The sequence below is a fragment of the Pleurodeles waltl genome, chromosome 10, assembly GCF_031143425.1.
Source record: "Pleurodeles waltl isolate 20211129_DDA chromosome 10, aPleWal1.hap1.20221129, whole genome shotgun sequence".
NCBI classification, from domain to species: Eukaryota; Metazoa; Chordata; class Amphibia; order Caudata; family Salamandridae; genus Pleurodeles; species Pleurodeles waltl.
Window position 1 is genome coordinate 327,158,150 of NC_090449.1, and position 22,266 is coordinate 327,180,415.

The 22,266-nt window shown below is 48.4% G+C and overlaps 17 non-coding genes across 17 annotated transcripts; all 17 read right to left on the bottom strand.

Annotated features, from left to right (window-relative positions):
* Positions 1-2: 2 nt before the first annotated feature.
* On the bottom strand, positions 3-74 carry TRNAP-UGG (transfer RNA proline (anticodon UGG)). The gene has a single exon. It is a non-coding gene; the product is annotated as a tRNA-Pro (tRNA).
* Positions 75-1,410: 1,336 nt separating this feature from the next.
* On the bottom strand, positions 1,411-1,483 carry TRNAV-AAC (transfer RNA valine (anticodon AAC)). The gene has a single exon. It is a non-coding gene; the product is annotated as a tRNA-Val (tRNA).
* Positions 1,484-3,004: 1,521 nt separating this feature from the next.
* On the bottom strand, positions 3,005-3,077 carry TRNAV-UAC (transfer RNA valine (anticodon UAC)). The gene has a single exon. It is a non-coding gene; the product is annotated as a tRNA-Val (tRNA).
* A 444-nt stretch (positions 3,078-3,521) lies between these two features.
* TRNAP-UGG (transfer RNA proline (anticodon UGG)) lies at positions 3,522-3,593 on the bottom strand. The gene has a single exon. It is a non-coding gene; the product is annotated as a tRNA-Pro (tRNA).
* A 2,930-nt stretch (positions 3,594-6,523) lies between these two features.
* TRNAV-UAC (transfer RNA valine (anticodon UAC)) lies at positions 6,524-6,596 on the bottom strand. Its single transcript has one exon. It is a non-coding gene; the product is annotated as a tRNA-Val (tRNA).
* Positions 6,597-8,447: 1,851 nt separating this feature from the next.
* TRNAV-AAC (transfer RNA valine (anticodon AAC)) lies at positions 8,448-8,520 on the bottom strand. The gene has a single exon. It is a non-coding gene; the product is annotated as a tRNA-Val (tRNA).
* A 1,521-nt stretch (positions 8,521-10,041) lies between these two features.
* Positions 10,042-10,114, bottom strand: TRNAV-UAC (transfer RNA valine (anticodon UAC)). The gene has a single exon. It is a non-coding gene; the product is annotated as a tRNA-Val (tRNA).
* A 444-nt stretch (positions 10,115-10,558) lies between these two features.
* Positions 10,559-10,630, bottom strand: TRNAP-UGG (transfer RNA proline (anticodon UGG)). Its single transcript has one exon. It is a non-coding gene; the product is annotated as a tRNA-Pro (tRNA).
* Positions 10,631-11,966: 1,336 nt separating this feature from the next.
* TRNAV-AAC (transfer RNA valine (anticodon AAC)) lies at positions 11,967-12,039 on the bottom strand. The gene has a single exon. It is a non-coding gene; the product is annotated as a tRNA-Val (tRNA).
* Positions 12,040-13,560: 1,521 nt separating this feature from the next.
* On the bottom strand, positions 13,561-13,633 carry TRNAV-UAC (transfer RNA valine (anticodon UAC)). The gene has a single exon. It is a non-coding gene; the product is annotated as a tRNA-Val (tRNA).
* Positions 13,634-14,077: 444 nt separating this feature from the next.
* TRNAP-UGG (transfer RNA proline (anticodon UGG)) lies at positions 14,078-14,149 on the bottom strand. The gene has a single exon. It is a non-coding gene; the product is annotated as a tRNA-Pro (tRNA).
* A 1,336-nt stretch (positions 14,150-15,485) lies between these two features.
* TRNAV-AAC (transfer RNA valine (anticodon AAC)) lies at positions 15,486-15,558 on the bottom strand. Its single transcript has one exon. It is a non-coding gene; the product is annotated as a tRNA-Val (tRNA).
* A 1,521-nt stretch (positions 15,559-17,079) lies between these two features.
* TRNAV-UAC (transfer RNA valine (anticodon UAC)) lies at positions 17,080-17,152 on the bottom strand. Its single transcript has one exon. It is a non-coding gene; the product is annotated as a tRNA-Val (tRNA).
* Positions 17,153-17,596: 444 nt separating this feature from the next.
* On the bottom strand, positions 17,597-17,668 carry TRNAP-UGG (transfer RNA proline (anticodon UGG)). The gene has a single exon. It is a non-coding gene; the product is annotated as a tRNA-Pro (tRNA).
* A 1,336-nt stretch (positions 17,669-19,004) lies between these two features.
* Positions 19,005-19,077, bottom strand: TRNAV-AAC (transfer RNA valine (anticodon AAC)). The gene has a single exon. It is a non-coding gene; the product is annotated as a tRNA-Val (tRNA).
* Positions 19,078-20,598: 1,521 nt separating this feature from the next.
* TRNAV-UAC (transfer RNA valine (anticodon UAC)) lies at positions 20,599-20,671 on the bottom strand. The gene has a single exon. It is a non-coding gene; the product is annotated as a tRNA-Val (tRNA).
* A 444-nt stretch (positions 20,672-21,115) lies between these two features.
* TRNAP-UGG (transfer RNA proline (anticodon UGG)) lies at positions 21,116-21,187 on the bottom strand. The gene has a single exon. It is a non-coding gene; the product is annotated as a tRNA-Pro (tRNA).
* Positions 21,188-22,266: the final 1,079 nt, after the last annotated feature.

Here is a 22,266-nt window from a genome sequence, read left to right on the forward strand (position 1 = left end):
ACGGGCTCGTCCGGGATTTGAACCCGGGACCTCTCACACCCAAAGCGAGAATCATACCCCTAGACCAACGAGCCTGCTGCTGCAAAAGCCATTCAAACATCTTCTGAAGTGTCTTTGTGAAAAAGCAGGGCCACTTGGAGACTCACCTTCTAAGCGTGCCATAGCAATTGATGTTTTGTGCCAAGGGTTTTTTTTTTGCCTCTAGCAAGGCAAGAGGTAGTCAAGAAGCCCTATACTAGCAAGCTGAACTGTGGCGCTGATGAGAAAAGCAGACCCTTTCTGATAGTTGTACGCCTCCGCAGGACCTGGGCCCTTGCACCGTAGACTTCCAGACCAGAAGCACTGAAGGGCCTGCCATCTCTTGCGCCTGAGCCAGAGGAGCATGCCTCTTGTATTCAAGCACACTTGCTCGCTCAGTGCTCGATCAGGCGAGATTTATATGAGTGCCTCACAGGCCTGAAACACTCACCTGGGAGACGCGGGGTGGCTGAATTCCCAGAATGGCCTTCGATAGGAAAATCACCTCCTTTCCTCCCGACTCATTTCAGAATTGGGTGAAAATCGCAAGACAGTGTTCAGGGGTGCATGGGTACTGCCTACTCCCAGCTGCCTCTCTGTCTTCTTCATGTTAATTTCAAGTCACAAGGAGGGACCATTGCCATTCTGCTCCGCCCACCTAACCAGGAAACCCAGGTTGAGCTTGTCTGCCTGTTGTTGTTGCAGGGGCAGTGCCTTCTCTGCCCAAAAGTGGCAGGAGAGCCTCACTTCAAACGATGGAATCAACTGCTTAAGTAGAAACCAGCATGGTAGTTACAGTGATAAGGTGCAGCTCTAACAGAAGGCGTGACTGAGATGCCCCTTCCAGAAATACATGGAATGCTGATTGAGGGCCCAGCCGGAGGGTTGGTGGATTTCTTTTCATATGCTACAGCAGCTTGCAAAGATAGTGTTGTGGGGAGCTGGCTGTGCAAGCAGAGGAAGATTTAAGGGCAGAAAATAAACCTATCAGAAGTGCGATTTGAACCCACAACTACATGAGCAAACCAGGATGCTTAGCTTAACTGAAGATCAAGCTCTCTTGAGGCTGCCGCCTTAGACCACTCGGCCATCCTGACAGCTGAGTCTGTGTTTAGGTCTGACTCCTCAGTCTGCACTTGTCGATGCTGCCGCTTGCAATGTTCCTATCAAGGTGACAGGTTTAAAGGCCCCACAATATAACATGGCCAAGAAAAAAAAAAGTAAAAAACAGAATAAGAAACCAGGCACATGCACGACTACGCAAAGATGCAGATAACTTTTTACCGGCCTGCAATAGTAATACAAGTTTTACACAGGTCACAAGTTTTTAAAGGCCATCCCTGAGTGAGACTAAGCTTTTAGGGAGCAAACACAAAAGCAGACACTGCCCATTGTTTCTGCCCGGTCTCGAACCGGGGACCTTTCGCGTGTTAGGCGAACGTGATAACCACTACACTACAGAAACAAGCATGAGGGCTTGACTGAAGGAGCAAAATTCCCCTCATATGTTTGCCCGATTGCCTCTATACTTGATCAGCAGTTGCTCGCAAAGCGAGGAGTAAGTGTGAAAATTGCAGCGTTGTCAGCCAGCAAGCGTACACTCAGATGTACTGAAAAGTCACAGCTGCGGGTAGAGACAAATATCTGATGCCTAAATGCCTGAAACCAGAGCCTGTGAAAGCATCACACAGAGCACACTGAAAGCAAGCAGGAAGGAAGCCAAGGCATGGTGATCCTTTTTTTCTCCTGAGGCTAAAAATATTTTGCACAACAATGCTTTGAGTGGAATGAGGAATCTTCAAGCTTTGTGTATTTTGAGTAAAATTTGTGTGTTTTCTGCTAAAAAGGGTGCGTTGGGGATTTGGACCCGGACACCAACGAGCGAGGGCACAGAAGCACCACTGCTCAGACCCTGCTCCTAGGGTTGAGGGCAGAGAGTGGGCGAATACATCGCAAGGCAAGAAAATGCACATGGTTCTCTCTTCTGCAATATGATTAGAGTCATTTCCATGGTCGTCATCGAACATGACATAAAACGCCTCTATCCTTTAGACCTTTTGGCCCATAATTACAAGAGGATGACTGAGTGAGACGCTCTGCCAAATTTGGCAGCCTCGCACTCAGTCATTTTCAAAATGCAGGGAAGCGCCGTATTTAGTAGAATACAGCGCACCCCTGTGCTTCCCTCTGCGCCAGCTCTAAATTAGCTGCCGAGCACCAACGCAGCCATCCTTGCGCCATGGTACAAGGATGGCTGCGTGGAGGGGGAAATTGTTTTTGTTCAGGAAGGCACACCTTCCTGCACAACAGAAATCTTCAGTGGCGATATGTTCGTGCAGCACACATAGAAAGAGCAAAAATGAGGAGAAATGAAAACATTTCTGCTCGTTTCTCCACTATAACGACACCCATTGTATGGCGCTTGGTTTTTGGCGCTGCCACAGATTTACAAAAACTCGTAAAACTGGAGCAGCATCAAAATGCTATGGTGTTGCAGTGGCCCACCCAGAGCAACGCCCATTGCACGCCCCTTCCAGGGAAAGGGCTGCGTGTGAAGGGGCCGTATTTACAAGGTGGTGTTAAGCCACAAAACGTGGTTGAACGGCGTCTTGTAAATACGGCACAGTACATAGTGCCACCGGGGCGTCACTAAAGATGATGTGCCGGTGGCGATAGGGCCTTGTAAGTCTGGCCCTTTCTTTGCTCAAGGTGTATGTTCTTGGTGAAGATAGGAAAGCCATTTTCGCTCTCATACCTTCCTTCCTTGGCTGGCTTGACCACAGTAGGCCCAGGCTTCAATGGAAAGGTCAAAAAGGGAGCAACTGACTGCCGTAAGGTGTATCGTCTTCTCTTGGTGAGTTGAGACCGATGCCCTTGGAGCGTAGTACCTCACCATGGTGAGGGATAGACACAGCCTCTTTAATTTCAATTTACCTGTCAGGTGAGGTGGTAAATGCAAATAATGTGATAAAGCACAGCAACTTGCTGTTTCTGCCTGGCCTCGAACCAGGGACCTTTCGCGTGTAAGGCGAACGTGATAACCACTACACTATAGAAACAGACATGCCTGCTTACTTGCTTCATGTGGCTATGCATTGGACTGGAACCACTGCACTGGAAACAGACACACCTGCTTTCTTTATGTGGCTATGCTTTGGACTGGAATGCAAGGACTAAGGGACAATATTCATGACGCTCAAAGCTGAGCCTTTCTGACAGGATCTCTTCCTTTGGAAGAAAGGAACTGGGATCACTTTCATTCCAAGAGGTGATTTCAAAACCAGCCCTGCAATTACTTTGGAGAAGCACTGTGCATTTCATGTTCCAACGAGAAGTGCTGCTCCAACACAAAAAAGCAGTTAGAAAGAAATCCCGCACTCCTTCATCATGCCGAACTGCCTCGACACCAGTAGAAAGCATGCAATGCATTCCACCATGGCATCTTACAAGAGTGGAAAGCAGAAATACTCCTGTTTAAAAACAGATCGAACCTATGAAGGCACGGGCTCGTCCGGGATTTGAACCCGGGACCTCTCACACCCAAAGCGAGAATCATACCCCTAGACCAACGAGCCTGCTGCTGCAAAAGCCTTTCAAACATCTTCTGAAGTGTCTTTGTGAAAAAGCAGGGCCACTTGGAGACTCTCCTTCTAAGCGTGCCATAGCAATTGATGTTTTGTGCCAAGGGTTTTTTTTTTGCCTCTAGCAAGGCAAGAGGTAGTCAAGAAGCCCTATGCTAGCAAGCTGAACTGTGGCGCTGATGAGAAAAGCAGACCCTTTCTGGTAGTTGTACGCCTCCGCAGGACCTGGGCCCTTGCACCGTAGACTTCCAGACCAGAAGCACTGAAGGGCCTGCCATCTCTTGCGCCTGAGCCAGAGGAGCATGCCTCTTGTATTCAAGCACACTTGCTCGCTCAGTGCTCGATCAGGCGAGATTTATATGAGTGCCTCACAGGCCTGAAACACTCACCTGGGAGACGCGGGGTGGCTGAATTCCCAGAATGGCCTTCGATAGGAAAATCACCTCCTTTCCTCCCGACTCATTTCAGAATTGGGTGAAAATCGCAAGACAGTGTTCAGGGGTGCATGGGTACTGCCTACTCCCAGCTGCCTCTCTGTCTTCTTCATGTTAATTTCAAGTCACAAGGAGGGACCATTGCCATTCTGCTCCGCCCACCTAACCAGGAAACCCAGGTTGAGCTTGTCTGCCTGTTGTTGTTGCAGGGGCAGTGCCTTCTCTGCCCAAAAGTGGCAGGAGAGCCTCACTTCAAACGATGGAATCAACTGCTTAAGTAGAAACCAGCATGGTAGTTACAGTGATAAGGTGCAGCTCTAACAGAAGGCGTGACTGAGATGCCCCTTCCAGAAATACATGGAATGCTGATTGAGGGCCCAGCCGGAGGGTTGGTGGATTTCTTTTCATATGCTACAGCAGCTTGCAAAGATAGTGTTGTGGGGAGCTGGCTGTGCAAGCAGAGGAAGATTTAAGGGCAGAAAATAGACCTATCAGAAGTGCGATATGAACCCACAACTACATGAGCAAACCAGGATGCTTAGCTTAACTGAAGATCAAGCTCTCTTGAGGCTGCCGCCTTAGACCACTCGGCCATCCTGACAGCTGAGTCTGTGTTTAGGTCTGACTCCTCAGTCTGCACTTGTCGATGCTGCCGCTTGCAATGTTCCTATCAAGGTGACAGGTTTAAAGGCCCCACAATATAACATGGCCAAGAAAAAAAAATGTAAAAAACAGAATAAGAAACCAGGCACATGCACGACTACGCAAAGATGCAGATAACTTTTTACCGGCCTACAATAGTAATACAAGTTTTACACAGGTCACAAGTTTTTAAAGGCCATCCCTGAGTGAGACTAAGCTTTTAGGGAGCAAACACAAAAGCAGACACTGCCCATTGTTTCTGCCCGGTCTCGAACCGGGGACCTTTCACGTGCTAGGCGAACATGATAACCACTACACTACAGAAACAAGCATGAGGGCTTGACTGAAGGAGCAAAATTCCCCTCATATGTTTGCCCGATTGCCTCTATACTTGATCAGCAGTTGCTCGCAAAGCGAGGAGTAAGTGTGAAAATTGCAGCGTTGTCAGCCAGCAAGCGTACACTCAGATGTACTGAAAAGTCACAGCTGCGGGTAGAGACAAATATCTGATGCCTAAATGCCTGAAACCAGAGCCTGTGAAAGCATCACACAGAGCACACTGAAAGCAAGCAGGAAGGAAGCCAAGGCATGGTGATCCTTTTTTTCTCCTGAGGCTAAAAATATTTTGCACAACAATGCTTTGAGTGGAATGAGGAATCTTCAAGCTTTGTGTATTTTGAGTAAAATTTGTGTGTTTTCTGCTAAAAAGGGTGTGTTGGGGATTTGGACCCGGACACCAACGAGCGAGGGCACAGAAGCACCACTGCTCAGACCCTGCTCCTAGGGTTGAGGGCAGAGAGTGGGCGAATACATCGCAAGGCAAGAAAATGCACATAGTTCTCTCTTCTGCAATATGACTAGAGTCATTTCCATGGTCGTCATCGAACATGACATAAAACGCCTCTATCCTTTAGACCTTTTGGCCCATAATTACAAGAGGATGACTGAGTGAGACGCTCTGCCAAATTTGGCAGCCTCGCACTCAGTCATTTTCAAAATGCAGGGAAGCGCCGTATTTAGTAGAATACAGCGCACCCCTGTGCTTCCCTCTGCGCCAGCTCTAAATTAGCTGCCGAGCACCAACGCAGCCATCCTTGCGCCATGGTACAAGGATGGCTGCGTGGAGGGGGAAATTGTTTTTGTTCAGGAAGGCACACCTTCCTGCACAACAGAAATCTTCAGTGGCGATATGTTCGTGCAGCACACATAGAAAGAGCAAAAATGAGGAGAAATGAAAACATTTCTGCTCGTTTCTCCACTATAACGACACCCATTGTATGGCGCTTGGTTTTTGGCGCTGCCACAGATTTACAAAAACTCGTAAAACTGGAGCAGCATCAAAATGCTATGGTGTTGCAGTGGCCCACCCAGAGCAACGCCCATTGCACGCCCCTTCCAGGGAAAGGGCTGCGTGTGAAGGGGCCGTATTTACAAGGTGGTGTTAAGCCACAAAATGTGGTTGAACGGCGTCTTGTAAATACGGCACAGTACATAGTGCCACCGGGGCGTCACTAAAGATGATGTGCCGGTGGCGATAGGGCCTTGTAAGTCTGGCCCTTTCTTTGCTCAAGGTGTATGTTCTTGGTGAAGGTAGGAAAGCCATTTTCGCTCTCATACCTTCCTTCCTTGGCTGGCTTGACCACAGTAGGCCCAGGCTTCAATGGAAAGGTCAAAAAGGGAGCAACTGACTGCCGTAAGGTGTATCGTCTTCTCTTGGTGAGTTGAGACCGATGCCCTTGGAGCGTAGTACCTCACGATGGTGAGGGATAGACACAGCCTCTTTAATTTCAATTTACCTGTCAGGTGAGGTGGTAAATGCAAATAATGTGATAAAACACAGCAACTTGCTGTTTCTGCCTGGCCTCGAACCAGGGACCTTTCGCGTGTAAGGCGAACGTGATAACCACTACACTATAGAAACAGACATGCCAGCTTACTTGCTTCATGTGGCTATGCATTGGACTGGAACCACTGCACTGGAAACAGACACACCTGCTTTCTTTATGTGGCTATGCTTTGGACTGGAATGCAAGGACTAAGGGACAATATTCATGACTCTCAAAGCTGAGCCTTTCTGACAGGATCTCTTCCTTTGGAAGAAAGGAACTGGGATCACTTTCATTCCAAGAGGTGATTTCAAAACCAGCCCTGCAATTACTTTGGAGAAGCACTGTGCATTTCATGTTCCAACGAGAAGTGCTGCTCCAACACAAAAAAGCAGTTAGAAAGAAATCCCGCACTCCTTCATCATGCCGAACTGCCTCGACACCAGTAGAAAGCATGCAATGCATTCCACCATGGCATCTTACAAGAGTGGAAAGCAGAAATACTCCTGTTTAAAAACAGATCGAACCTATGAAGGCACGGGCTCGTCTGGGATTTGAACCCGGGACCTCTCACACCCAAAGCGAGAATCATACCCCTAGACCAACGAGCCTGCTGCTGCAAAAGCCTTTCAAACATCTTCTGAAGTGTCTTTGTGAAAAAGCAGGGCCACTTGGAGACTCTCCTTCTAAGCGTGCCATAGCAATTGATGTTTTGTGCCAAGGGTTTTTTTTTTGCCTCTAGCAAGGCAAGAGGTAGTCAAGAAGCCGTATGCTAGCAAGCTGAACTGTGGCGCTGATGAGAAAAGCAGACCCTTTCTGGTAGTTGTACGCCTCCGCAGGACCTGGGCCCTTGCACCGTAGACTTCCAGACCAGAAGCACTGAAGGGCCTGCCATCTCTTGCGCCTGAGCCAGAGGAGCATGCCTCTTGTATTCAAGCACAATTGCTCGATCAGGCTCGATCAGGCGAGATTTATATGAGTGCCTCACAGGCCTGAAACACTCACCTGGGAGACGCGGGGTGGCTGAATTCCCAGAATGGCCTTCGATAGGAAAATCACCTCCTTTCCTCCCGACTCATTTCAGAATTGGGTGAAAATCGCAAGACAGTGTTCAGGGGTGCATGGGTACTGCCTACTCCCAGCTGCCTCTCTGTCTTCTTCATGTTAATTTCAAGTCACAAGGAGGGACCATTGCCATTCTGCTCCGCCCACCTAACCAGGAAACCCAGGTTGAGCTTGTCTGCCTGTTGTTGTTGCAGGGGCAGTGCCTTCTCTGCCCAAAAGTGGCAGGAGAGCCTCACTTCAAACGATGGAATCAACTGCTTAAGTAGAAACCAGCATGGTAGTTACAGTGATAAGGTGCAGCTCTAACAGAAGGCGTGACTGAGATGCCCCTTCCAGAAATACATGGAATGCTGATTGAGGGCCCAGCCGGAGGGTTGGTGGATTTCTTTTCATATGCTACAGCAGCTTGCAAAGATAGTGTTGTGGGGAGCTGGCTGTGCAAGCAGAGGAAGATTTAAGGGCAGAAAATAGACCTATCAGAAGTGCGATTTGAACCCACAACTACATGAGCAAACCAGGATGCTTAGCTTAACTGAAGATCAAGCTCTCTTGAGGCTGCCGCCTTAGACCACTCGGCCATCCTGACAGCTGAGTCTGTGTTTAGGTCTGACTCCTCAGTCTGCACTTGTCGATGCTGCCGCTTGCAATGTTCCTATCAAGGTGACAGGTTTAAAGGCCCCACAATATAACATGGCCAAGAAAAAAAAAAGTAAAAAACAGAATAAGAAACCAGGCACATGCACGACTACGCAAAGATGCAGATAACTTTTTACCGGCCTGCAATAGTAATACAGGTTTTACACAGGTCACAAGTTTTTAAAGGCCATCCCTGAGTGAGACTAAGCTTTTAGGGAGCAAACACAAAAGCAGACACTGCCCATTGTTTCTGCCCGGTCTCGAACCGGGGACCTTTCGCGTGTTAGGCGAACGTGATAACCACTACACTACAGAAACAAGCATGAGGGCTTGACTGAAGGAGCAAAATTCCCCTCATATGTTTGCCCGATTGCCTCTATACTTGATCAGCAGTTGCTCGCAAAGCGAGGAGTAAGTGTGAAAATTGCAGCGTTGTCAGCCAGCAAGCGTACACTCAGATGTACTGAAAAGTCACAGCTGCGGGTAGAGACAAATATCTGATGCCTAAATGCCTGAAACCAGAGCCTGTGAAAACATCACACAGAGCACACTGAAAGCAAGCAGGAAGGAAGCCAAGGCATGGTGATCCTTTTTTTCTCCTGAGGCTAAAAATATTTTGCACAACAATGCTTTGAGTGGAATGAGGAATCTTCAAGCTTTGTGTATTTTGAGTAAAATTTGTGTGTTTTCTGCTAAAAAGGGTGTGTTGGGGATTTGGACCCGGACACCAACGAGCGAGGGCACAGAAGCACCACTGCTCAGACCCTGCTCCTAGGGTTGAGGGCAGAGAGTGGGCGAATACATCGCAAGGCAAGAAAATGCACATGGTTCTCTCTTCTGCAATATGACTAGAGTCATTTCCATGGTCGTCATCGAACATGACATAAAACGCCTCTATCCTTTAGACCTTTTGGCCCATAATTACAAGAGGATGACTGAGTGAGACGCTCTGCCAAATTTGGCAGCCTCGCACTCAGTCATTTTCAAAATGCAGGGAAGCGCCGTATTTAGTAGAATACAGCGCACCCCTGTGCTTCCCTCTGCGCCAGCTCTAAATTAGCTGCCGAGCACCAACGCAGCCATCCTTGCGCCATGGTACAAGGATGGCTGCGTGGAGGGGGAAATTGTTTTTGTTCAGGAAGGCACACCTTCCTGCACAACAGAAATCTTCAGTGGCGATATGTTCGTGCAGCACACATAGAAAGAGCAAAAATGAGGAGAAATGAAAACATTTCTGCTCGTTTCTCCACTATAACGACACCCATTGTATGGCGCTTGGTTTTTGGCGCTGCCACAGATTTACAAAAACTCGTAAAACTGGAGCAGCATCAAAATGCTATGGTGTTGCAGTGGCCCACCCAGAGCAACGCCCATTGCACGCCCCTTCCAGGGAAAGGGCTGCGTGTGAAGGGGCCGTATTTACAAGGTGGTGTTAAGCCACAAACCGTGGTTGAACGGCGTCTTGTAAATACGGCACAGTACATAGTGCCACCGGGGCGTCACTAAAGATGATGTGCCGGTGGCGATAGGGCCTTGTAAGTCTGGCCCTTTCTTTGCTCAAGGTGTATGTTCTTGGTGAAGGTAGGAAAGCCATTTTCGCTCTCATACCTTCCTTCCATGGCTGGCTTGACCACAGTAGGCCCAGGCTTCAATGGAAAGGTCAAAAAGGGAGCAACTGACTGCCGTAAGGTGTATCGTCTTCTCTTGGTGAGTTGAGACCGATGCCCTTGGAGCGTAGTACCCCACGATGGTGAGGGATAGACCCAGCCTCTTTAATTTCAATTTACCTGTCAGGTGAGGTGGTTAATGCAAATAATGTGATAAAGCACAGCAACTTGCTGTTTCTGCCTGGCCTCGAACCAGGGACCTTTCGCGTGTAAGGCGAACGTGATAACCACTACACTATAGAAACAGACATGCCTGCTTACTTGCTTCATGTGGCTATGCATTGGACTGGAACCACTGCACTGGAAACAGACACACCTGCTTTCTTTATGTGGCTATGCTTTGGACTGGAATGCAAGGACTAAGGGACAATATTCATGACGCTCAAAGCTGAGCCTTTCTGACAGGATCTCTTCCTTTGGAAGAAAGGAACTGGGATCACTTTCATTCCAAGAGGTGATTTCAAAACCAGCCCTGCAATTACTTTGGAGAAGCACTGTGCATTTCATGTTCCAACGAGAAGTGCTGCTCCAACACAAAAAAGCAGTTAGAAAGAAATCCCGCACTCCTTCATCATGCCGAACTGCCTCGACACCAGTAGAAAGCATGCAATGCATTCCACCATGGCATCTTACAAGAGTGGAAAGCAGAAATACTCCTGTTTAAAAACAGATCGAACCTATGAAGGCACGGGCTCGTCCGGGATTTGAACCCGGGACCTCTCACACCCAAAGCGAGAATCATACCCCTAGACCAACGAGCCTGCTGCTGCAAAAACCTTTCAAACATCTTCTGAAGTGTCTTTGTGAAAAAGCAGGGCCACTTGGAGACTCTCCTTCTAAGCGTGCCATAGCAATTGATGTTTTGTGCCAAGGGTTTTTTTTTTGCCTCTAGCAAGGCAAGAGGTAGTCAAGAAGCCCTATGCTAGCAAGCTGAACTGTGGCGCTGATGAGAAAAGCAGACCCTTTCTGGTAGTTGTACGCCTCCGCAGGACCTGGGCCCTTGCACCGTAGACTTCCAGACCAGAAGCACTGAAGGGCCTGCCATCTCTTGCGCCTGAGCCAGAGGAGCATGCCTCTTGTATTCAAGCACACTTGCTCGCTCAGTGCTCGATCAGGCGAGATTTATATGAGTGCCTCACAGGCCTGAAACACTCACCTGGGAGACGCGGGGTGGCTGAATTCCCAGAATGGCCTTCGATAGGAAAATCACCTCCTTTCCTCCCGACTCATTTCAGAATTGGGTGAAAATCGCAAGACAGTGTTCAGGGGTGCATGGGTACTGCCTACTCCCAGCTGCCTCTCTGTCTTCTTCATGTTAATTTCAAGTCACAAGGAGGGACCATTGCCATTCTGCTCCGCCCACCTAACCAGGAAACCCAGGTTGAGCTTGTCTGCCTGTTGTTGTTGCAGGGGCAGTGCCTTCTCTGCCCAAAAGTGGCAGGAGAGCCTCACTTCAAACGATGGAATCAACTGCTTAAGTAGAAACCAGCATGGTAGTTACAGTGATAAGGTGCAGCTCTAACAGAAGGCGTGACTGAGATGCCCCTTCCAGAAATACATGGAATGCTGATTGAGGGCCCAGCCGGAGGGTTGGTGGATTTCTTTTCATATGCTACAGCAGCTTGCAAAGATAGTGTTGTGGGGAGCTGGCTGTGCAAGCAGAGGAAGATTTAAGGGCAGAAAATAGACCTATCAGAAGTGCGATTTGAACCCACAACTACATGAGCAAACCAGGATGCTTAGCTTAACTGAAGATCAAGCTCTCTTGAGGCTGCCGCCTTAGACCACTCGGCCATCCTGACAGCTGAGTCTGTGTTTAGGTCTGACTCCTCAGTCTGCACTTGTCGATGCTGCCGCTTGCAATGTTCCTATCAAGGTGACAGGTTTAAAGGCCCCACAATATAACATGGCCAAGAAAAAAAAAAGTAAAAAACAGAATAAGAAACCAGGCACATGCACGACTACGCAAAGATGCAGATAACTTTTTACCGGCCTGCAATAGTAATACAAGTTTTACACAGGTCACAAGTTTTTAAAGGCCATCCCTGAGTGAGACTAAGCTTTTAGGGAGCAAACACAAAAGCAGACACTGCCCATTGTTTCTGCCCGGTCTCGAACCGGGGACCTTTCGCGTGTTAGGCGAACGTGATAACCACTACACTACAGAAACAAGCATGAGGGCTTGATTGAAGGAGCAAAATTCCCCTCATATGTTTGCCCGATTGCCTCTATACTTGATCAGCAGTTGCTCGCAAAGCGAGGAGTAAGTGTGAAAATTGCAGCGTTGTCAGCCAGCAAGCGTACACTCAGATGTACTGAAAAGTCACAGCTGCGGGTAGAGACAAATATCTGATGCCTAAATGCCTGAAACCAGAGCCTGTGAAAGCATCACACAGAGCACACTGAAAGCAAGCAGGAAGGAAGCCAAGGCATGGTGATCCTTTTTTTCTCCTGAGGCTAAAAATATTTTGCACAACAATGCTTTGAGTGGAATGAGGAATCTTCAAGCTTTGTGTATTTTGAGTAAAATTTGTGTGTTTTCTGCTAAAAAGGGTGTGTTGGGGATTTGGACCCGGACACCAACGAGCGAGGGCACAGAAGCACCACTGCTCAGACCCTGCTCCTAGGGTTGAGGGCAGAGAGTGGGCGAATACATCGCAAGGCAAGAAAATGCACATGGTTCTCTCTTCTGCAATATGACTAGAGTCATTTCCATGGTCGTCATCGAACATGACATAAAACGCCTCTATCCTTTAGACCTTTTGGCCCATAATTACAAGAGGATGACTGAGTGAGACGCTCTGCCAAATTTGGCAGCCTCGCACTCAGTCATTTTCAAAATGCAGGGAAGCGCCGTATTTAGTAGAATACAGCGCACCCCTGTGCTTCCCTCTGCGCCAGCTCTAAATTAGCTGCCGAGCACCAACGCAGCCATCCTTGCGCCATGGTACAAGGATGGCTGCGTGGAGGGGGAAATTGTTTTTGTTCAGGAAGGCACACCTTCCTGCACAACAGAAATCTTCAGTGGCGATATGTTCGTGCAGCACACATAGAAAGAGCAAAAATCAGGAGAAATGAAAACATTTCTGCTCGTTTCTCCACTATAACGACACTCATTGTATGGCGCTTGGATTTTGGCGCTGCCACAGATTTACAAAAACTCGTAAAACTGGAGCAGCATCAAAATGCTATGGTGTTGCAGTGGCCCACCCAGAGCAACGCCCATTGCACGCCCCTTCCAGGGAAAGGGCTGCGTGTGAAGGGGCCGTATTTACAAGGTGGTGTTAAGCCACAAAACGTGGTTGAACGGCGTCTTGTAAATACGGCACAGTACATAGTGCCACCGGGGCGTCACTAAAGATGATGTGCCGGTGGCGATAGGGCCTTGTAAGTCTGGCCCTTTCTTTGCTCAAGGTGTATGTTCTTGGTGAAGGTAGGAAAGCCATTTTCGCTCTCATACCTTCCTTCCTTGGCTGGCTTGACCACAGTAGGCCCAGGCTTCAATGGAAAGGTCAAAAAGGGAGCAACTGACTGCCGTAAGGTGTATCGTCTTCTCTTGGTGAGTTGAGACCGATGCCCTTGGAGCGTAGTACCTCACGATGGTGAGGGATAGACACAGCCTCTTTAATTTCAATTTACCTGTCAGGTGAGGTGGTAAATGCAAATAATGTGATAAAGCACAGCAACTTGCTGTTTCTGCCTGGCCTCAAACCAGGGACCTTTCGCGTGTAAGGCGAACGTGATAACCACTACACTACAGAAACAGAGATGCCTGCGTATTTGCTTCATGTGGCTATGCATTGGACTGGAACCACTGCACTGGAAACAGACACACCTGCTTTCTTTATGTGGCTATGCTTTGGACTGGAATGCAAGGACTAAGGGACAATATTCATGACGCTCAAAGCTGAGCCTTTCTGACAGGATCTCTTCCTTTGGAAGAAAGGAACTGGGATCACTTTCATTCCAAGAGGTGATTTCAAAACCAGCCCTGCAATTACTTTGGAGAAGCACTGTGCATTTCATGTTCCAACGAGAAGTGCTGCTCCAACACAAAAAAGCAGTTAGAAAGAAATCCCGCACTCCTTCATCATGCCGAACTGCCTCGACACCAGTAGAAAGCATGCAATGCATTCCACCATGGCATCTTACAAGAGTGGAAAGCAGAAATACTCCTGTTTAAAAACAGATCGAACCTATGAAGGCACGGGCTCGTCCGGGATTTGAACCCGGGACCTCTCACACCCAAAGCGAGAATCATACCCCTAGACCAACGAGCCTGCTGCTGCAAAAGCCTTTCAAACATCTTCTGAAGTGTCTTTGTGAAAAAGCAGGGCCACTTGGAGACTCTCCTTCTAAGCGTGCCATAGCAATTGATGTTTTGTGCCAAGGGTTTTTTTTTTGCCTCTAGCAAGGCAAGAGGTAGTCAAGAAGCCCTATGCTAGCAAGCTGAACTGTGGCGCTGATGAGAAAAGCAGACCCTTTCTGATAGTTGTACGCCTCCGCAGGACCTGGGCCCTTGCACCGTAGACTTCCAGACCAGAAGCACTGAAGGGCCTGCCATCTCTTGCGCCTGAGCCAGAGGAGCATGCCTCTTGTATTCAAGCACACTTGCTCGCTCAGTGCTCGATCAGGCGAGATTTATATGAGTGCCTCACAGGCCTGAAACACTCACCTGGGAGACGCGGGGAGGCTGAATTCCCAGAATGGCCTTCGATAGGAAAATCACCTCCTTTCCTCCCGACTCATTTCAGAATTGGGTGAAAATCGCAAGACAGTGTTCAGGGGTGCATGGGTACTGCCTACTCCCAGCTGCCTCTCTGTCTTCTTCATGTTAATTTCAAGTCACAAGGAGGGACCATTGCCATTCTGCTCCGCCCACCTAACCAGGAAACCCAGGTTGAGCTTGTCTGCCTGTTGTTGTTGCAGGGGCAGTGCCTTCTCTGCCCAAAAGTGGCAGGAGAGCCTCACTTCAAACGATGGAATCAACTGCTTAAGTAGAAACCAGCATGGTAGTTACAGTGATAAAGTGCAGCTCTAACAGAAGGCGTGACTGAGATGCCCCTTCCAGAAATACATGGAATGCTGATTGAGGGCCCAGCCGGAGGGTTGGTGGATTTCTTTTCATATGCTACAGCAGCTTGCAAAGATAGTGTTGTGGGGAGCTGGCTGTGCAAGCAGAGGAAGATTTAAGGGCAGAAAATAAACCTATCAGAAGTGCGATTTGAACCAACAACTACATGAGCAAACCAGGATGCTTAGCTTAACTGAAGATCAAGCTCTCTTGAGGCTGCCGCCTTAGACCACTCGGCCATCCTGACAGCTGAGTCTGTGTTTAGGTCTGACTCCTCAGTCTGCACTTGTCGATGCTGCCGCTTGCAATGTTCCTATCAAGGTGACAGGTTTAAAGGCCCCACAATATAACATGGCCAAGAAAAAAAAAAGTAAAAAACAGAATAAGAAACCAGGCACATGCACGACTACGCAAAGATGCAGATAACTTTTTACCGGCCTGCAATAGTAATACAAGTTTTACACAGGTCACAAGTTTTTAAAGGCCATCCCTGAGTGAGACTAAGCTTTTAGGGAGCAAACACAAAAGCAGACACTGCCCATTGTTTCTGCCCGGTCTCGAACCGGGGACCTTTCGCGTGTTAGGCGAACGTGATAACCACTACACTACAGAAACAAGCATGAGGGCTTGACTGAAGGAGCAAAATTCCCCTCATATGTTTGCCCGATTGCCTCTATACTTGATCAGCAGTTGCTCGCAAAGCGAGGAGTAAGTGTGAAAATTGCAGCGTTGTCAGCCAGCAAGCGTACACTCAGATGTACTGAAAAGTCACAGCTGCGGGTAGAGACAAATATCTGATGCCTAAATGCCTGAAACCAGAGCCTGTGAAAGCATCACACAGAGCACACTGAAAGCAAGCAGGAAGGAAGCCAAGGCATGGTGATCCTTTTTTTCTCCTGAGGCTAAAAATATTTTGCACAACAATGCTTTGAGTGGAATGAGGAATCTTCAAGCTTTGTGTATTTTGAGTAAAATTTGTGTGTTTTCTGCTAAAAAGGGTGTGTTGGGGATTTGGACCCGGACACCAACGAGCGAGGGCACAGAAGCACCACTGCTCAGACCCTGCTCCTAGGGTTGAGGGCAGAGAGTGGGCGAATACATCGCAAGGCAAGAAAATGCACATGGTTCTCTCTTCTGCAATATGATTAGAGTCATTTCCATGGTCGTCATCGAACATGACATAAAACGCCTCTATCCTTTAGACCTTTTGGCCCATAATTACAAGAGGATGACTGAGTGAGACGCTCTGCCAAATTTGGCAGCCTCGCACTCAGTCATTTTCAAAATGCAGGGAAGCGCCGTATTTAGTAGAATACAGCGCACCCCTGTGCTTCCCTCTGCGCCAGCTCTAAATTAGCTGCCGAGCACCAACGCAGCCATCCTTGCGCCATGGTACAAGGATGGCTGCGTGGAGGGGGAAATTGTTTTTGTTCAGGAAGGCACACCTTCCTGCACAACAGAAATCTTCAGTGGCGATATGTTCGTGCAGCACACATAGAAAGAGCAAAAATGAGGAGAAATGAAAACATTTCTGCTCGTTTCTCCACTATAACGACACCCATTGTATGGCGCTTGGTTTTTGGCGCTGCCACAGATTTACAAAAACTCGTAAAACTGGAGCAGCATCAAAATGCTATGGTGTTGCAGTGGCCCACCCAGAGCAACGCCCATTGCACGCCCCTTCCAGGGAAAGGGCTGCGTGTGAAGGGGCCGTATTTACAAGGTGGTGTTAAGCCACAAAACGTGGTTGAATGGCGTCTTGTAAATACGGCACAGTACATAGTGCCACCGGGGCGTCACTAAAGATGATGTGCCGGTGGCGATAGGGCCTTGTAAGTCTGGCCCTTTCTTTGCTCAAGGTGTATGTTCTTGGTGAAGGTAGGAAAGCCATTTTCGCTCTCATACCTTCCTTCCTTGGCTGGCTTGACCACAGTAGGCCCAGGCTTCAATGGAAAGGTCAAAAAGGGAGCAACTGACTGCCGTAAGGTGTATCGTCTTCTCTTGGTGAGTTGAGACCGATGCCCTTGGAGCGTAGTACCTCACCATGGTGAGGGATAGACACAGCCTCTTTAATTTCAATTTACCTGTCAGGTGAGGTGGTAAATGCAAATAATGTGATAAAGCACAGCAACTTGCTGTTTCTGCCTGGCCTCGAACCAGGGACCTTTCGCGTGTAAGGCGAACGTGATAACCACTACACTATAGAAACAGACATGCCTGCTTACTTGCTTCATGTGGCTATGCATTGGACTGGAACCACTGCACTGGAAACAGACACACCTGCTTTCTTTATGTGGCTATGCTTTGGACTGGAATGCAAGGACTAAGGGACAATATTCATGACGCTCAAAGCTGAGCCTTTCTGACAGGATCTCTTCCTTTGGAAGAAAGGAACTGGGATCACTTTCATTCCAAGAGGTGATTTCAAAACCAGCCCTGCAATTACTTTGGAGAAGCACTGTGCATTTCATGTTCCAACGAGAAGTGCTGCTCCAACACAAAAAAGCAGTTAGAAAGAAATCCCGCACTCCTTCATCATGCCGAACTGCCTCGACACCAGTAGAAAGCATGCAATGCATTCCACCATGGCATCTTACAAGAGTGGAAAGCAGAAATACTCCTGTTTAAAAACAGATCGAACCTATGAAGGCACGGGCTCGTCCGGGATTTGAACCCGGGACCTCTCACACCCAAAGCGAGAATCATACCCCTAGACCAACGAGCCTGCTGCTGCAAAAGCCTTTCAAACATCTTCTGAAGTGTCTTTGTGAAAAAGCAGGGCCACTTGGAGACTCTCCTTCTAAGCGTGCCATAGCAATTGATGTTTTGTGCCAAGGGTTTTTTTTTTGCCTCTAGCAAGGCAAGAGGTAGTCAAGAAGCCCTATGCTAGCAAGCTGAACTGTGGCGCTGATGAGAAAAGCAGACCCTTTCTGGTAGTTGTACGCCTCCGCAGGACCTGGGCCCTTGCACCGTAGACTTCCAGACCAGAAGCACTGAAGGGCCTGCCATCTCTTGCGCCTGAGCCAGAGGAGCATGCCTCTTGTATTCAAGCACACTTGCTCGCTCAGTGCTCGATCAGGCGAGATTTATATGAGTGCCTCACAGGCCTGAAACACTCACCTGGGAGACGCGGGGTGGCTGAATTCCCAGAATGGCCTTCGATAGGAAAATCACCTCCTTTCCTCCCGACTCATTTCAGAATTGGGTGAAAATCGCAAGACAGTGTTCAGGGGTGCATGGGTACTGCCTACTCCCAGCTGCCTCTCTGTCTTCTTCATGTTAATTTCAAGTCACAAGGAGGGACCATTGCCATTCTGCTCCGCCCACCTAACCAGGAAACCCAGGTTGAGCTTGTCTGCCTGTTGTTGTTGCAGGGGCAGTGCCTTCTCTGCCCAAAAGTGGCAGGAGAGCCTCACTTCAAACGATGGAATCAACTGCTTAAGTAGAAACCAGCATGGTAGTTACAGTGATAAGGTGCAGCTCTAACAGAAGGCGTGACTGAGATGCCCCTTCCAGAAATACATGGAATGCTGATTGAGGGCCCAGCCGGAGGGTTGGTGGATTTCTTTTCATATGCTACAGCAGCTTGCAAAGATAGTGTTGTGGGGAGCTGGCTGTGCAAGCAGAGGAAGATTTAAGGGCAGAAAATAGACCTATCAGAAGTGCGATATGAACCCACAACTACATGAGCAAACCAGGATGCTTAGCTTAACTGAAGATCAAGCTCTCTTGAGGCTGCCGCCTTAGACCACTCGGCCATCCTGACAGCTGAGTCTGTGTTTAGGTCTGACTCCTCAGTCTGCACTTGTCGATGCTGCCGCTTGCAATGTTCCTATCAAGGTGACAGGTTTAAAGGCCCCACAATATAACATGGCCAAGAAAAAAAAAAGTAAAAAACAGAATAAGAAACCAGGCACATGCACGACTACGCAAAGATGCAGATAACTTTTTACCGGCCTGCAATAGTAATACAAGTTTTACACAGGTCACAAGTTTTTAAAGACCATCCCTGAGTGAGACTAAGCTTTTAGGGAGCAAACACAAAAGCAGACACTGCCCATTGTTTCTGCCCGGTCTCGAACCGGGGACCTTTCGCGTGTTAGGCGAACGTGATAACCACTACACTACAGAAACAAGCATGAGGGCTTGACTGAAGGAGCAAAATTCCCCTCATATGTTTGCCCGATTGCCTCTATACTTGATCAGCAGTTGCTCGCAAAGCGAGGAGTAAGTGTGAAAATTGCAGCGTTGTCAGCCAGCAAGCGTACACTCAGATGTACTGAAAAGTCACAGCTGCGGGTAGAGACAAATATCTGATGCCTAAATGCCTGAAACCAGAGCCTGTGAAAGCATCACACAGAGCACACTGAAAGCAAGCAGGAAGGAAGCCAAGGCATGGTGATCCTTTTTTTCTCCTGAGGCTAAAAATATTTTGCACAACAATGCTTTGAGTGGAATGAGGAATCTTCAAGCTTTGTGTATTTTGAGTAAAATTTGTGTGTTTTCTGCTAAAAAGGGTGTGTTGGGGATTTGGACCCGGACACCAACGAGCGAGGGCACAGAAGCACCACTGCTCAGACCCTGCTCCTAGGGTTGAGGGCAGAGAGTGGGCGAATACATCGTAAGGCAAGAAAATGCACATGGTTCTCTCTTCTGCAATATGACTAGAGTCATTTCCATGGTCGTCATTGAACATGACATAAAACGCCTCTATCCTTTAGACCTTTTGGCCCATAATTACAAGAGGATGACTGAGTGAGACGCTCTGCCAAATTTGGCAGCCTCGCACTCAGTCATTTTCAAAATGCAGGGAAGCGCCGTATTTAGTAGAATACAGCGCACCCCTGTGCTTCCCTCTGCGCCAGCTCTAAATTAGCTGCCGAGCACCAACGCAGCCATCCTTGCGCCATGGTACAAGGATGGCTGCGTGGAGGGGGAAATTGTTTTTGTTCAGGAAGGCACACCTTCCTGCACAACAGAAATCTTCAGTGGCGATATGTTCGTGCAGCACACATAGAAAGAGCAAAAATGAGGAGAAATGAAAACATTTCTGCTCGTTTCTCCACTATAACGACACCCATTGTATGGCGCTTGGATTTTGGCGCTGCCACAGATTTACAAAAACTCGTAAAACTGGAGCAGCATCAAAATGCTATGGTGTTGCAGTGGCCCACCCAGAGCAACGCCCATTGCACGCCCCTTCCAGGGAAAGGGCTGCGTGTGAAGGGGCCGTATTTACAAGGTGGTGTTAAGCCACAAAACGTGGTTGAACGGCGTCTTGTAAATACGGCACAGTACATAGTGCCACCGGGGCGTCACTAAAGATGATGTGCCGGTGGCGATAGGGCCTTGTAAGTCTGGCCCTTTCTTTGCTCAAGGTGTATGTTCTTGGTGAAGGTAGGAAAGCCATTTTCGCTCTCATACCTTCCTTCCTTGGCTGGCTTGACCACAGTAGGCCCAGGCTTCAATGGAAAGGTCAAAAAGGGAGCAACTGACTGCCGTAAGGTGTATCGTCTTCTCTTGGTGAGTTGAGACCGATGCCCTTGGAGCGTAGTACCTCACCATTGTGAGGGATAGACACAGCCTCTTTAATTTCAATTTACCTGTCAGGTGAGGTGGTAAATGCAAATAATGTGATAAAGCACAGCAACTTGCTGTTTCTGCCTGGCCTCGAACCAGGGACCTTTCGCGTGTAAGGCGAACGTGATAACCACTACACTACAGAAACAGACATGCCTGCTTATTTGCTTCATGTGGCTATGCATTGGACTGGAACCACTGCACTGGAAACAGACACACCTGCTTTCTTTATGTGGCTATGCTTTGGACTGGAATGCAAGGACTAAGGGACAATATTCATGACGCTCAAAGCTGAGCCTTTCTGACAGGATCTCTTCCTTTGGAAGAAAGGAACTGGGATCACTTTCATTCCAAGAGGTGATTTCAAAACCAGCCCTGCAATTACTTTGGAGAAGCACTGTGCATTTCATGTTCCAACGAGAAGTGCTGCTATAACACAAAAAAGCAGTTAGAAAGAAATCCCGCACTCCTTCATCATGCCGAACTGCCTCGACACCAGTAGAAAGCATGCAATGCATTCCACCATGGCATCTTACAAGAGTGGAAAGCAGAAATACTCCTGTTTAAAAACAGATCGAACCTATGAAGGCACGGGCTCGTCCGGGATTTGAACCCGGGACCTCTCACACCCAAAGCGAGAATCATACCCCTAGACCAACAAGCCTGCTGCTGCAAAAGCCTTTCAAACATCTTCTGAAGTGTCTTTGTGAAAAAGCAGGGCCACTTGGAGACTCTCCTTCTAAGCGTGCCATAGCAATTGATGTTTTGTGCCAAGGGGTTTTTTTTTGCCTCTAGCAAGGCAAGAGGTAGTCAAGAAGCCCAATGCTAGCAAGCTGAACTGTGGCGCTGATGAGAAAGCAGACCCTTTCTGATAGTTGTACGCCTCCGCAGGACCTGGGCCCTTGCACCGTAGACTTCCAGACCAGAAGCACTGAAGGGCCTGCCATCTCTTGCGCCTGAGCCAGAGGAGCATGCCTCTTGTATTCAAGCACACTTGCTCGCTCAGTGCTCGATCAGGCGAGATTTATATGAGTGCCTCACAGGCCTGAAACACTCACCTGGGAGACGCGGGGTGGCTGAATTCCCAGAATGGCCTTCGATAGGAAAATCACCTCCTTTCCTCCCGACTCATTTCAGAATTGGGTGAAAATCGCAAGACAGTGTTCAGGGGTGCATGGGTACTGCCTACTCCCAGCTGCCTCTCTGTCTTCTTCATGTTAATTTCAAGTCACAAGGAGGGACCATTGCCATTCTGCTCCTCCCACCTAACCAGGAAACCCAGGTTGAGCTTGTCTGCCTGTTGTTGTTGCAGGGGCAGTGCCTTCTCTGCCCAAAAGTGGCAGGAGAGCCTCACTTCAAACGATGGAATCAACTGCTTAAGTAGAAACCAGCATGGTAGTTACAGTGATAAGGTGCAGCTCTAACAGAAGGCGTGACTGAGATGCCCCTTCCAGAAATACATGGAATGCTGATTGAGGGCCCAGCCGGAGGGTTGGTGGATTTCTTTTCATATGCTACAGCAGCTTGCAAAGATAGTGTTGTGGGGAGCTGGCTGTGCAAGCAGAGGAAGATTTAAGGGCAGAAAATAAACCTATCAGAAGTGCGATTTGAACCCACAACTACATGAGCAAACCAGGATGCTTAGCTTAACTGAAGATCAAGCTCTCTTGAGGCTGCCGCCTTAGACCACTCGGCCATCCTGACAGCTGAGTCTGTGTTTAGGTCTGACTCCTCAGTCTGCAC